Raw genomic sequence first — 16310 nt, forward strand, 5'->3', positions numbered from 1 at the left:
CAGTTATATTTCTAATAATACTGTCCAGTTGTCCCCTGCCAAAAAAATACATAGACGTGCAGAAATATGAAGCATTAATATCAGAATATTGAGTATTCGAGAAATGTCCACAGCCTGCATGTGACACGGTGCTTGTGATCTCATGACCAGGATTTAAAAACGCACACTGCTCACCACATGGAAACATCTGCCCTGTATCAGAAAGAGGCAAAGGAAGCTGAGCGATGCTTCTTGTTACTTTGCAGAGCAACGCCTCCATCTTTGCCTCTTCGATCTCTGTTGGAAGGAAACGTCCTTCTGCCATTTTTGAACACACACTGATGAATTGCTAAATCTGCTATTTTGTTATCTGCATGATTTCATTGCACGGCCCTGGCCTGTATCTTAAATACAAAAGCTGTCAAAGCATCAACCTCGGACTCTAGTTAAACCTCTCTGAAGGAGGTGCTGGCTCCTTACAGCGTGGAAATACTAATACTCCGAGGGTGGCAAATGGCTGTTTCTAATATCTATTTCTTAACCCTATTTGTTGTACCCTAATCACAGACCCAGAAACATGGCCCAAGATACTTCATCCACCAAAGCACTGCTTTTTAAATAAAAAAATGAAATGCACCAAGAAAGATGCTCCTGCAGAGGCTATCCACCACTGAGCCTAGCTGAGAACAGATCGTGCTCCTACATGTTCCATATGCAGCTTTTTTGATCGTCATAGTGCCATGACAACCTGTTTATTGCACAGGACAGGTGTTTACCATCTGCATCAGTAGAAGAGGGAAAAAAAAGCGCTTTCTTCAGAGAGACGTTCTTCTTACTCTTTTCTGGCACAGAATTAAACAGCACATTGGAAAAGTTTCTTTAATTTACCAATAAACTACATGTGCTTAGTTTACTGTCGCCAGCCCCACCCATCAGTAAATTAGAAACACTTGCAATAATTTTTTAAAACGTATCTTACTATCTTACTAATGGTCCCTTCCCCCCCAAACACCAACACACTGGGATTACATCTCTAGCTACACCTGGGCACGGAGCACCTTAGTTGTGAATGTGGTAGCCAGCATTTCTTTGGGAATATTACATTTGACCTCAAATTACTGTAATTAATATTTTTACCCAAATCACAGCAAAATAGGAAAGCCCAATTATTTCAAGCTTAACAACTAACATTAAACAAAGTGTGGAATATTTACTCTTTTCCCTCGCGTTATTTTTGAGAGACACCAACCACGTTAATGAACGCCTGTTTTGCATTTTCCTTTAGCACCAGTAGGTGGCATGAATAATATCCACATGTGCAGAGTTATGGCCTGCCACTCTGCAAGCAGATGGCACTATGGAAGTGTACTTATAATACAAGGATAAACAAATGAAAGAAAGAAAAAGTAAACAGCATTCCTAAATTTATAATGTTCACTACGTTTAGCAGAAAGGAAAATTCCATTTTACATGTGTACAAGTAGCAGTTAGTGGCAGTTAATAGGCAATTCCTCCTTTTGACTTTCAAAACACCCTATGAAAAATGGGAAAACCACGCCTCTTGCAATGCCAGATGGGAAACAGGAGATGACAAACACTACAGGATTACAGAATCGGGGAAAAAAAAAAAAAAAGGCAGAAAGCCATTTTAATTTTTTTGTTTCAAAGACAACAAAAGGTTTAACTCCCCAAACTACTGATGACAGGTCACATCCCTTACCTTACGCTGCTGGAAGTACAAAAAACAATGAATCAGAAGCAAGAGAGACAATATGCTGTCACTTCCCACCAAAAGTATATTTAACAGGGATAACTGAGAAGGATAACGATGTGGAATAGCATTAGCAAGAACAATTCTGCCTCTTGAAGAGAAGAAATAAATTTATCACTCCTAAAATTTCCTATTCCCTTGTGAGGCTTGCCTATTCAACTAGAAATTCCCTCAGAAAGGGAGAGGAAATTGTTTTGTTAAATACCTCAGTCAAAAAGGCAAGCCATTTCAAAATTCTTATGAATATGTACAAAGCTGCATTCTTTTCTTGTCTGGGAACCTCACCCCGGGAAGCTGTCTGCAGAAAGGTATGAAGACACCCCCGCCACTAAAGCGCACCTACTTCCTTTACGAGGAAAATGCCCCTTTACTGACATGTCCAGTGCACGTACTTGACACCAACACAATCACATTTCCTTCTTACGCTTAGGAGAAGCACTGGTCTTCCTGGGACTGTTTCATTGCATATTAATATAATATTAAAAAAACTTTTGCCTCATTTTTTGAACAACTATAATCACGAGATCCGAAGAGTATTTTTCCCCTGTATGCCATTCATTCCCATGAAATTAGCAATGACAAGGTTGCATTCATTTTACAAAGCAGGTATAAGAAGCTCCTTTGCAGTACCAGATGCACCAAAACCACAGTTACCAGCATGAGGCAGTTTCCTGCAGCGTAGCAGAAAGCCAGACTCTTAAGCAACTGCAAAGCTGAGCCTTTGAAAGCCTTCATTATACCATTAACACGTGGCATACAAATTCAAACATGCTTACATGGTAAGCAAACCTGATGGCCAGAAGCCCGAACAGGAAGAAAGTCAGTGTCCACAACCACCAGTAAAAAGAAAAGCAGTGGTCACATTGCAAACAAAAGGCCTGGGGAGAGGATCTCTGACAGCTGGCATCAGAAGCGTTTCATTTATTACACTGGACAAAATAAGGCAACTATGGTTCTTCAGAAATACAGGAACAAGAGAAGTATGCATAAAAGAGCCACGAGCTGCCACAAACTCTCTACTCTGCAGAAATAGGAAGAAAGCAGAGAAAAGGAAAAGGCTGATGTTTAAGTAGACAGGTCTTAACTGTTCTTGTATAAATGCAGAGATATCCCTAGGTGCAATTGCTCTAAGTAAAAGGGACAGTTGCGAAAAGCTTTCAGCAAAGCGACAGTAGGTATCAACCAGCTGCACGGATGAACGAAGGAACGACCCACAGAACATCACCTGGAGGGAGCGAGCATCTTCCCGCGCTGGCAGGAGCAGCAGGGAGCAAATCACAAAGGTTTACTGGAATTTACATGCAATTACACTAATGAGCGTCAGGGCAGGGGAAGTGTTCCGGAATCCTAACGCTGAGGGCTACAACAGGCACAACCCAGGACAGAAAGCCCAACACGGGCTCCGCTCCGCTCCGGTCACCTCAGTGGAAGCCCCACGGCATTTCTGGAAACCGTACCTTCCTCGTGTCGACAGACCGACCTGCATGTTAAATTAGGCATCCTGGAGGCCAGCTTCCGCAGCGGCTCAGCTGCAGGCAGCAGTCTGCACCGGGACTTGCTCCAAAACGCAGGAGGCTAAAGGAGAGGTGTTATGCAGGGCTGCAGTTTCAACTGCTAAGATGCACTTTCCTTATGGCTTGCTCTTACAGGAGGAGCTAGCTATACAGGGAGAAGAGCATCCTTCCAGAAGGCCTCAGAGAGGACGCTCAGCTGCCACTGACCACAGAGCAAGGGGCACTAACAAGATCAACGACCGCAATTTTTTTATCTGCCTTGAAACGATGTAATGTTAAATGTAATGCAGCATTTCAAAATGCCAGTTTCAAATTTGGGGGAATAACACAGGCACGTGTAGCAAAATATAGCCAAGAGAGCATTGCCCAACAAGCTACAAAGAGGTAACGCTGAGCCGGAGCTAAAGTCTGCTCTAGGGTGGCAAGAGAAGATTTCAAGGGAAAAAAACAACCCAGGGAAAAAAAGGTTTACCTAGAAACACTTTTCTTCACAGGAAAGACGTAATGACCACAGTATAAAAACACTGTATAGTTTAGATAGCACCTTCTTACTTGGGAAAGGCAAACTTATTTCCCTGATGGAATAGGTCCTCAGTCCCATTGCATCTGGTGGATTAATGCCAGCAAAATTCCCCATGGTTTGTAGCTCTGTACTAGAAAACAGCTCCCCGTCATAACTTCCTACCAGGAAACACCTTAGAGCTTGATGGAAAAGGTCAGGCTTTTTATCAAAGATATTCCTCCCTAAGCATCTGGAAATTTAGGAAGAGAGGCATGATGGAAGCAGAGGAAAGAAAACTGATGCTCAAGCTTTAACACACTTAATGCTTTCTCCTTCCTCAAAGAGATTGTTGGAGTTTTTGTTTCAGGACAGTCTTCAAGCAATTTGGTGAAATATTTTACAAGACTAAAAAAACACAATTAAATGGTTCTTTACTACACTGAAAGGTGGAACTTCTTGCCGTTTAAACTGCAGTCATCTCATAAGAAGGGCCTGGGGAGACACTGTATGGGTAGTTTTTCTGAGTACCATAACCTATCAAATATAAAATGCCATTAAAAAGACCTCTCCAGGTAAAGAGGACCGGAAGGTGAGCCAAGGGTCTTAACTCTCCATCACGTGCGACTTCATTCTAATACGGACAGTTAATATTTGCAGTAAACTTAATGTCCCTTCAGCTGTTAAACATCAAATAACTAAACTTGAATACACAAAGCATGAAACATCACTACATCCTCTCAAGTCTCGCTTAATCTGGTCGGTCATGCACAGTCCTCGTAATTTGCAGGGTTATTTTAGTTTCCTGCATGAAGGCCGAGCTGAAGACTAGATTAGCTGGAGATAGTGTGCATGAAACGCACTACAATCAATTATATGAAATAAAATTAATGTAGAAAAGGCTATATCATCACAGCAAACTAACGTCTTCTAGAACACATTTCCAAAAACATGAATTACAGCCCTGCAACTTGCAGTTTGCCCCTCTGCAACTTGCTTAAGCCTTTCATGGCTTGGCCTCGTATACAGAAGAAATCAAATTATGATCTTGCCTCGGTCTAAATCTTATATGCAACTCCAACATCCTGTAATATGGGGGAAATAAGGAAATGACAAATCGATTTGCTCTCCCAGCCTGCAAGTCCAAACCGGGTCAATACAGACGCAGTACGATTTGGTCTGGCACGCATGCAGAGTGACAAGGTCTGTCAGAAGAACACTCAGTCTCAGCACTGTTGACAACTATGTAACAAGAGATAAGTAAAAAAAATCTAAAATTTAGGACAGGCAAAGAATTTCAAGGCTACAGGTACCCTAAAAGACAAGTTAATACACATGCTGGGAAACTCAGCCATGTGATAGAAACACTCAGGCGCATTTGTTTTCCCATTAGTAGCCAAGTCATGCTCTTAACAAAGCAAAGGTGAAAGAAATAACGGAGACAAGTCGGTAAATACAGAGGAGCTGTCAGAGCAGAAAGAGACTCCTGCGTCAGGAATGAAAGAAACGAAAGCTGTTCTGATATCTAAAATGCTTGCAAGTAAATGTCCACTACCATCATTTGTTTCACATTTAGTTCCCAAGACAAATGGAAGAAAGTCAGAGAAAGCGTCCCGGAATTTGTGTTTCTTTACATATGATCACTAAATAAAGAAAGTGGTCACTTGACTAGTTTGAGTACGTTCCCATCTTAATCAGAGGCTCATCTTTAAAACGCTTCCCTCAATTTGCATGAAACACAAACCAAAAGCCTGCTAGAGCCTGCTCGCCTGCTCCCACTCCCAGAGCGGGAAAAAGACTATGTAGGCGCAGAGGCCATTCCAGACACTGCAAAGACCAGGACCAACAAGGAGAATACTGTTTGGTTTAATTAAAGCTTATTATATTTATGGCATTTTGATTGTAAAGGCTATTATTTTAAGAACCCACATCATTAAAGAGTTAAAAGTTTAAGAGCTCTTCGAACCCCGCAGATCAAATTAAAACTGGTTAGATTTCCACTAACATCACTACAAAGAAGAAAATAAAAGGCAGACAGATATTCAGCAGCAGAACCTATGCCAGGAGAGGGAGGCAGCGCTGTCTGAATTCAGAATTCCTCTCTACAGACCCAACACTGCGGATATTGTCACAACCTGCACTGCAATACAGGCTCATGTTTAGCTACTGGTCTGCCCGATCTCTGTGAGCTTCTTGCCACATCCTGGCTCAGGCCTGCTGTCAGCCCTTAAATTCCACTGCCTTGATGCCTTGCTACATCTCGGTCTCCGAATAGAAAAAGCCTGGGAGAATAAGGATCAGGCTCAGGGCCACATATTCCACGAGAAAACTTCTGGGATCACAAAATTAGGAAACATCTCGGCCTTACAACGTCAAGCTTTTTCATCCATGTCTGTCTGTCTACATTTGCAATGATTTACACCGCTAATTAAGGATGGAAGTCTGTGAACTGTGCACCCTGGATGCAGCTGGGTTGCCTAAAACTGTGAGTTTCACAAAGAATCCGCTTTACCGAAAGCACACAGAAGATGCGCACTATACGAACAGAGTTCATACAAAGTAGGTATTGCATTCCCTGCTGCTCGCCTGCTTACTATAGGACAACTTGCTACAGCCAGCCACTAACAATTGCTTTTCTGTTGAAAAAGGAAATGATCTATGTAGACTTGCACGCCTATGTAAAACAACTAAAATTGAGCTTTGTTAATCCAAGGGACTTGCTGCTAACACTCATAAGTGAGCAGGAGAAGGGACAGCCCAAAGCTCCATGAGACTCTGCGTAGAAGCCAGCGATCTACGACACGAGTGCTAAAAATAGCAAAGGGGCCAATTATGAATAGCAAGCAGCAGAACTGCCGCAATGCTGGGAGCTGCAGCATCTTGATCAATGTACCTCTGAGAGCGCACACGTCCCCATAGGTTTAGAGCCAGGTACTGCTGCTTTTCATAGAGACAGCGACAGGATTTTCTGACCTCCACTGAGTTTTCACCCGGTTATACCTCTAATCCAGAGGAATAAATATACTGCTTATCAGCGCAGCTCTCAAAGTTCACCAACGCCTACCTCAGGGAACGTACAGGGTTTAGGGACTCGACTGCAAACCCCACCTCCGGAAGGGAGCCGACAGCAGAGTTTCTACTTTAGGACGTTGTTCTCAGTAGCATCATCACTTGATGCTCAGGCAATTCTACTGCAGCAGCTGAATTAAATATGACCACCTAAACTTTTAGATATGTTTCAGCCCTTTGACAAAAAAAAAAAAAAAAAAGAGACAAAACTAGCACTGCATTTGCAATTCCTAGCTATGCTCGAGTAACATAGAAATTCCATTTGACTTTCAACAAAGAAACAAAGCAGCTTTCAAAAGGGGTTTGCAACCACTGCAAGGTTATAAATGCCTCACGACCATGATATCCTCAGCCAAACCTACTCTAAAAGAAATAACCCAGGGAATACTTGCACGACCTGCCCTCTGTGGTTTACAAACTGGACACGCAACGCAAATTGCACTGCACTAAATCTGAAACCAAAGTGATGATTACAGACCTCAGAAGTCTGATATTAGTGCATTGGCCATTGGAAGTTCTCACTCACATATCATCAAGGACAATTTACGGCACACTTAATATATTATCATCTGTTGTAGTCTACTCAAAAATACACTATTGACAAACGTAATTATGATTTTCCCTTTTCCAGATTATCCAGTCCATTTCAAAAGATAGTTATAAAATGCAAGGAAGTTCTGGCATTTCTGTAATCTCTGTTGATTAGTTCAATGCAACTAGCTGCGTGTCTCTCGTACCTCCCAGGTTGCATTAATGGAAACAAAACTATTCTTCTCCGGTACCATCTCCACCATGCCACGCGGCACATAGAAGGCTTCATCTTGCAGGAGAGACATACGAAGCTCTTTATTAATTTTAATAAGAAATGGCAACGCTTGGCACCTTTTGGCACTCACTGAGCTATGAGTGCTTTGCTCCAGCTACCTCAGCATTTAGTTCTTTTTCTGAGAAGGACGCAGATAAACACTTGTTAATGTCGTAACGGCTGCACCATCTGTGCTCACTATTAGCAAACAGAACTGGGTACTGGGCACTGTGCCATTGTCATATTCCTTATAAATTTCTGCTTATTATTCTTCCAATAATGAACATAGGTCAGCTTCCTGGAATTCATAATGGCCTGCAGGCAATGCTCCTTTCAAACAGCAATTGCCTATAGCCGAATTAATTGTTGTTCATCTCTGCAGAAGTATGGATTCAGTTGCAGCAAGTTAATGTTTAAAAAAATAATAATAATAAAATAAAACACACACACACACACACCACCAACCCACACATTTTGTGATGCTGACTGCTTAGGGTCACTGTAAAAGTTACATACCCATCTATGTGCCCAGATACTTGTAAAGACTCCTACTGCTAGGTCATTATGTACAATTACCTGGTGGTTGCATTCACATTCCTTTGGGATGGAGGAAGATTTAGATTATCTCATATACCTGTTGGTTTATAGATATTAATACACTGCGCTTTTCTGGTTGAAAGGTAATAGCAGGCCCTTTCAAAGAAGCAACGAATTCATTTTAGCACTTCATTTCAGCAGTATCTTTGCATTAATAGGAAAATTTACGTGTGGGGTGCAAGTCCAGCAAAGCCTACGTAGGTGCATTAGTAGGCTGCAGAAAACAACTAGAACCCTTTAAAAAAAAAAAAAAAAAAAAAGAGTTTAAACTCCACAGGACTTTTCCCCTTCATCGATGTTTCCACTGGGTTTTGATAATCAGCTTAGAGATATATATTGTACAGGGTCACAGTTTAAGAGACTTCTTATCATGCCTCAGGGGCTGCTTTGAATATCAATCATTAGCAAGAGCTCTCTCCCTTCATTTCAGTTTGCAGTTTTTAAGTAGCAAAATCTACAGGTGAGGCTTTGCTGCAGTTACCTCTCTTTCTGTAAGGTTAGAGACTTAGGGTTATGCTAATGTTTATCGCTTCTGACAGTGTCTTGAGACCCTTTAAATTGAGAAACAAAGAAGCAGTTGCAGCCTACACATCTGGAGAGAGCCACGTACTCCTTGGAGGACATAGCCATAGAGGAAGCAATAAGCACTAGATTCTTTAACGCACCGTCTTCCCCGGCTCACATCTTTTCTTTCTCCTGAATTTTCCTGCCTAAGTTAGCATGGACTTAAATATGCAGAATATTGTCTTTTGCACTTGTGATAGAGCTTTATTTGTAATAAATATTAGTATTATGGCTTTCAGAACCTCAACATGCAGAAGAGGATTGTACCACCATCTCAAAATTCCATACGAGAAAGAATCATTACCACCACTAGATTTCTTCCAACTTACCTGTCTTTAAGACAGCTGCCTACCTATAATTAGTTTGGGATACGGGTTGGAGGGTGAGCTATTTATAGACCCCCTTAGTCTAGCACTGGAGGCTGACAACAATGAGACAACCTTCTCCTTTCTCATTTTGCCAACGTAACGACACTGCAAAGAAAAGCCCGTTCTTTCTCTTGGGTAGCGTCCTTTTCAAAGCGCAACACGCCCTGTGTTCACGTGAAGCGCTAGGCTATGATGACACTAGATGGAAAAAAGGAGATACAAAACCATCCACAGAGGGAGGTCCAACTCAAAACAGGGAGGAAGCTTTTTGAAAAAACACGGAAGGAACCTCACAGGACCAACCGGCTAACGTTGAGAAGACCTATGGGGAAGCTCCTACCAAAGGTTCAAAATTGAGTACTCTATAGCTCACTGCTATAGAGCTTAACCGAGTCCAAACCTGTTTGGCAGAAGAAACTGTGCCAGCATTTGAGTTTAATGGATCTGTTGGTCATCTCACCAGATCAGTCAAGACTGCCTAAGTAGCATTTCCCTTTAGGCTTGCCACACATTGATAATCACAGTATCACCATGAAAAAGCTATAAGCTTTTCTGAAATATTCTGTGCCAAGAAATAAGTTGAGGCAGTTCTATTCCACCTCTATTGAAACGAATACACAGTTCCTCTTAAAGCAGAAAATGAAAGACTAGAAGCAAGCAGTGGCAGAGGTCAAGAGAACGGCACTTATGAGGAAGGAAAACAAACAATAGATTTATTACCCAGTCCCTGAATATGAGGTGGTTCTTTACAACACAAAAACCGACCCATTTTCTTCGTAAAGGATATTGAAAAATACGGAGTCTCGTTCACTCAGGACCGTTCACTGAACCACACTCGGATGACTGAATTATTAATAGGGCTCAGGCCTTGTTGCAGGCTCTTCAGAAGGACCGATTTCATCACACCAAATTATCTGTCAACTATTAATGCCTTCCAGTGATGACTTATGAACGTTCTTTCCTCTTCCGTGTTTGATGCTTTATATGCAAACCTTAAAGAGTAGCGAGGAGTTCACTGCTGACAATGCAGTCCTTCTCCAACACCTCAAGGAGCGGAAGCCCAGCCCGTTTTAGCTGGGTATCCACCTGGAGTGGCAACCCTTCAGCCGCATGGCTGCTGCGTGAACTTTCTCAATAGCACTGTGAAAAACCTTCCAACTTTAAAACTGAAAGACAAATGTTTGAAAGTACTCAGAAAAAGAGAACTGTATCGAGAGTTCTGCACTATTATCTACTAATGTTATGAACTAACAGAACTTCCTACACAGCAAAGACTTATGGTACAAGACTAAAATGAAATCTCAAACTCTCTTGCGCAGCTACGGCTGTACGACAACACGCGCTTCGTTCCCCATAGGAAACCGCTCCAGAATAAAACGGAAGATATACCTACAGTTAGCTTTACTTCAACACACTGCACGCTTACTTACTGCTCAGATAAACGTTCATATTGTGGATAATGCCACATCGTTTAATTGCAATTTTAACAAAAACATCAAAACCAAAAACCACAACAGGAACTAAGCAATTGCTCCCCATATAATTTCACTTTCTGGAACTATGCTTGCAGGTTTTCCCCTTCTTGCAATCATTACAAGCCATCAACCTTCACTAATGAGACCACAGCTATTGTGATTTGATATTATTTGGAAATATATTCAGCTTCAACTTTAAGTGAACTGCACAGAAAGAGCTATACCTGACTGACATCCTAAGCCATACTATTACTGACAGAACAGGGAACACAGAAACGTTGAGCTTACGACGTCCTTCATTGGCATTCAAAACCCTGGGAAGTCACATTTGGCATCACAGACACTATAAACTGTTATCAACGGTGTAAAGAGAAAAACATCTACTTCTCAGTTTCATCCATTGCCTCTGCTTAAAAAGCATCTATCAGCAATTTTCAGCGTCCTCTTAAAATGTCAACAGGTAACATGCGCCAGATGGATTATGACCTCAAACCTAACGGCACTGTCCATAGTCCAAACCTGCATGGGAACCCACCGAGATGAACATAAGGAACTGCTGTAGGAAATGCCGTGGATGACTCAGTTTAGAGTGTTCCTCACTTTGAGTCACTGTTGAATCAATGTCTGATTGTGAAACCAGGTGTTACCGTGCTAACAAAGGTGCTGTCTTCCTAAAAGGAAATCGTTATGCACCAGCCATTCTCTCTAACATTACCGCAAGAGAGGAAAAAGCTGAATTTTTATGAAGCGAAATACAAAGTAATGAAGTGTCCACCTACTACTGTTAGGCATTTTCTACGGTAAGATTTTCAACACTGATGTTACCAACTCTACTGTTTCCAGTTTTAAACCACCTCAAAGTGTTTTACAATTGATGACAGCTAATGACACTTATAACAAGGCTGGTAGATAATAATTTCATTACAAATCCTATGCCATCACAGTTCCCACCATTCAAAGTCTAACAAGCATAAAATTGCACGCTCAGTATGTATGCAGGCAGGTATGTCATTACTCTGACAATGAAATGATAGTGTTTGTAGACAGTACATTAACAAAAGAATAACATTCAGATAGAAATCATCTTTGGTTCAAAATGAAAGCGGGTTGCAAGGAAAAATGCATTTCTTTTTCTACAGAAACATTTTATTCTTTCCAAACTTCCCCTTTCTTCTTCCTAGTATTTTTTAAGTTCTGTGCTTAGCACATTGAAGATTAGTCTCTGAACAATGGATTTCAGTGAAGCAGTTCTAAAGCTCTCACCTCCCCAGTACAGAGGCAGGAAGGAGGAGATCAAACACATTGGCCAAATTTTTTTTCATTATGCACTTCGCATCTCTACGCGGCACGAAACGAAGCAACTTACCCCTCTGCTAAAACATTGTGGACACGCAACATGTAATCATAAGCATACGGAGGCTGCTTTAAACCAAAATAGCAAGCCTTCAGATACATTTCTTCGCTTATAAGAAAGAAGGTAATCTTTACTTAAGTTGTAGTCCTGCTCATCTGCGTTTGAGGAATTAATGGTAACGTTCAGGCCCCTTCAGTACTGATGCATTTGAACACCTCATTCTTTGCTTGCACTGACTGAGGTATACTTGACAAAAAACAATCTACTGGGATGCAAAGGCTCTTCTACAACCCAATAAGGCACGCTTTATCAGCTGATCTCTGTAACACAGCACTGAACACCATTTCATTAGCCACTCTGAAGTCTCTCTTGCTGAAAACTGGCAATGGTATTTTTTTTTTTTACTCTCCCTCTTGATTGCCGTTTCATCTCTTAAAAACACGTAACTGCCTCTAACTGACAGCTCTTAGCATTTCTAAGGCAGCAGCACCGAAAGAGAACAATTCTTCAAGGTTGCAACGCGGTCAGGTAAAACCTAAGCATGTTCCTGTGAACATCACACCCATACCTCACTTTGGTGAGGCACGACTGGCACAGAGACCAGCAAAGATTTTAACTATATATTTACTTTACAGTGCTTTCTTCATCTGTAAATACAAATCCTCTTCATCAAGAGGAATTTCCTGACAGTTTGTAACCCAGCCCCCCCTCCAGAATCTACACGCTACCCCAAGCTGCTGACTTTCCCTTCCTTAGCAAAGGAGGAAGCTACTTAACCATATACCACTAGCAGCTGTCTTATCTCCCCTCCAACTCCACTCCTGAGGGAAAACTGCAGAAGACAGCTAGCAGTACAGCCACCCTCTGGTATTCCTCCAAAGTACTCCTTTAAGGGGCTTCAGTGAAGAAATTGCCATTACCCCAAGATCACTTAGACTGTACCACCTAATACCTTCTTCTGTTTAAGGCTTCTGTTTAAGGATATTCACCTAATAAACATTTCTTTATCACAGCAGCATCCCCAACACATTTTGGAAGCCTCACAAGCTCTACTGCACTGCTTTACGCTGCCACAAGGCACAGTCCACTCTGCAGATACTGAGACAAACAAGGCGAGACACAGAACCACCAACATAACACAAGCAACACATTACAGCAGTCTCCTTTTGCAACGTAAGCAGAACATTCAGGTTTTATTCAGTGTTTCCTCATCACCACCACCACCTGCCTTCTGCCACTACCCAAAGCCCATCCCCACAGGAGAGCTGGGAGAAATGAAATAAAGCCATGTGCTGTACAAAGTAACGAAACTTTATCAGGAGGCTGAGTATCCTTGCCCATGGCCTATCCAAGTCGTGCTGGCTTGCTGTTTTCTCCTTAAATGTTAAATGGTTTGGCTCTACCGCCTGAAAACGCAGAGGGTCAGTGAACAGCTTCCAGCAGTTAGGGTTCGCTCAACTATAACTTCTTCTTTGGTTCCCTTAACAACCCAGTAGTCACTTTTATCTTTGCCTCAGAAACACCTCAGATAAATTGCATGTTGATGTCGGGTTTAAGATGACTGCATTTAAGCGCGTCTGGCCAGATAACTGCACCTAGTAAGGAAGTGATTCGGTATTTGCCTTTATTAATGTAAAGCTAACATACATAATCCAGTATACTTCATATTAATCAGCCCACACTACATGGAACTTATTCAACACGCTCTACTGTCATGCCTAATTTGCCTCAATAACTAGGCAGGTGCCCACAGAGCGAATTTGGGCTACCGATATACAATTTTTATAGCAAAACTTCTACAGAAGGCAAAGATGTGCGGGGAACTTGTTCAAAATGAGCTTGCTGAATATATATTCTAAGATGACATATTAGCCTGAAGATTCATTGAGACATACATTTGAAACAGCCACACAATCCAAAATTTTACAAGAGGGTAATCAACATACCAGAAGGTTGGTGGTACATGTGAGTGCTTTACTCTAACTACTCCTTCATTTGTCACTGGACAGAGCGTGTTGAAAGTCTAGTATGCAGCCTTCACATAGAAAAAGGATACTGAAATTGAATCTAGACAGATGTTTTTATTCAAAGACCAAAACCAAAAATCTAGCGGACTGAGGGAACAAACCAAACGAGCATGTTAAGTGTCATTTTGATCTTTGCAGAGAAAGGACTCATAAGCGTTTGGGGTAAAATCAAGCTCCTCAAAAGTCACAGCAAACCACATATCAAAAATTACCATTCTCTTCAGAAATAAATGTTACATATTTAATTAGACAATCATCTGCCAAACAATGCTTAAAAAGGTACTTTTTTTCCTTTTTGAACTATAAATCCCGTATAACTTAAACCTCTACCACAAAGGACGCGATTCCTTGTCCCATACGATACCGATTTAAAGCAAGTTTACATGTCATTCTGTATCACAGTTAATTCCTGACCACTAAGCGTCCCTTGGACAAAACGCTGACTGGGGCTTTGCAGCTGAGGAACAGATGTGAGGAGAACACTCTTATTTCTGGAGCAGAGATGAGAAAACAGGAGACCATGGGAAGACTCAAGTGCTCTGACAAGACAGACGGGCAGACATCGGCCAAAATTTGCAGCCTTCGACAGAAAAGGAACAAGTCTCCACGAACGTACGGAGGAGGAAGCACTGCTATACAAGAGACAAATCAGATGCTGGCTGGAAAAGCAGCCCTCTGTTGGCTCCCAGCAAGGACCTCATTTGTGAGCACATGATTTTCCAAAAAGGGCTTAAATGGAAAATAACATACAGAGAGATGAGGTTGAAAGCACAGAAAACAAGTTTCCTGTCTGGCATATATCCTGCAAATGGAACAAGAAGAATGAGTTCTGCAACAACAACAACACATCAGAGAGGAATCACTGAAATAAGAGAATTTATTCCACAGACACAAGGAGCCACAAAGGACTGATAAAAGTATTTTTCCTTAAACCCGTGTCCATCTTGTGGGACTCCCTAAGGAGACAATCCAACCCCCAAAGTGTCTCCAGACCTTTAGAACTTCATTTACCATTTAAATCAAAAATGATGGGTAGGGGAGGGGAAACAAAACTTAATATTTTACTTTTTGTGGATGTTATTTTGTGTGTGTGTGTGGGGGGGGTGTTAATATTTCAAATTGGATTATAAAACTACATACTATCTTCTTGGTGCTGGCATGTGTAACATACACCACAGGAGCACTCCGAGAACAGAGATTATTTATGAAGGCCAATTACTCTGGTTCTGTAGCTTATCTTGATTTCTGCAGCGGAGAATAGCAGCCTTTTAATAATGAAGTAGCTGTCTCAAGGCTCAAGAGCAAAAACAAACAAACAATAAAACAAAAAAGGTTCGATTGCAGAACAGAGCTTAAGAAATACTAACTGAAACATGCTTGCTCTAACACAGAGATCTCGACCCTTAGCAGGAACACAGAGCCGATTCTAGCAGTTAATTAATCATCTGCGGTCTACAGCAGCTGTTTCTGTAGAGCTCTCCTATAGCTGAAGGAATTTTTTCACCACGGAAATTCCTTAAACGACAGTGCTTGAAGACAAAGCATTTTTAGAAATGAAAGTGCACTGCTGAACACTTCCACAGCGCTCAGGGAGCCTGGCTGAACACGTTTTGCAAACGAGCGTATCTGAATGTGGATTTTTATTTATTTCAAACACACCATATCCCTCCTCTTTACCTAAGGATGAGATCGTGGCTAGAAAAAGGGGTGCAGAGTGCCTATTATGCGATAGGATACACTACTGTTCATAGCTAGGTAGCTAATTAAACCATTAATTGAAACATCTGCATCTACTACATAATTACCTTTGGGCAAAAGTAAGCCCAGCTTTTCGTGGCTGTAAAAGGATGGTAGGGAAAACACCGTGTTAAGGCCTCTTGTCCCCTTACAAAGGTTTGGCATGGCTGCAATCCCCCCGTTGCCCTCAGAATGGTCCTTGAAGAAGAACGTGCTCAGCACCTGATACAGATCTGGCAGTGACTTCACTCCTAGCTCCTCAGAGGGATTCACGATGCCTGAAGAAGAAAACGAGACTCTCAGAAAGGTTCAACCCCTTAAAATCAACTCTATCCATAAGGCCAAATTTGACTATAGTTTTTCATACTTGACGACGTCATCCTACAGCTAATTTAATATGTTCCACTGCATGCATTTGCACTAGAATAAGAATCAGAAGAAGGCTAAGTAATAACAAGTCTTCCATAATCCTTCCATCCCATGCCCACAGCTGCTTTGCACAGTCCATTTCAGTGGCACCTTCCGCCATCCGCACAAGAAGCGCCATCAGG

At 41.7% G+C, this 16310-nt stretch overlaps 1 protein-coding gene across 8 annotated transcripts in view; it reads right to left on the reverse strand.

Annotated features, from left to right (window-relative positions):
- LOC104141146 (leucine-rich repeat and fibronectin type III domain-containing protein 1-like protein) overlaps nt 1–16310 on the reverse strand; it is a 67840-nt gene that overhangs the window by 16423 nt on the left and 35107 nt on the right. For 3 of the 8 annotated variants that reach the window (XM_068909593.1, XM_068909594.1, XM_009670288.2), the window contains one exon: nt 15828–16037. The exons of 3 other annotated variants lie outside the window; for them this stretch is intronic. The gene's annotated coding sequence lies outside the window, so the exon portion shown is untranslated. Of the gene's footprint in view, nt 1–6656; nt 6675–15827; nt 16038–16310 lie in introns of those variants that run through there. 2 more of the 8 variants (XM_068909597.1, XM_068909598.1) reach the window with 2 other exon arrangements.

Source organism: Struthio camelus, chromosome 16 (genome assembly GCF_040807025.1).
Source record: "Struthio camelus isolate bStrCam1 chromosome 16, bStrCam1.hap1, whole genome shotgun sequence".
NCBI lineage: Eukaryota > Metazoa > Chordata > Aves > Struthioniformes > Struthionidae > Struthio > Struthio camelus.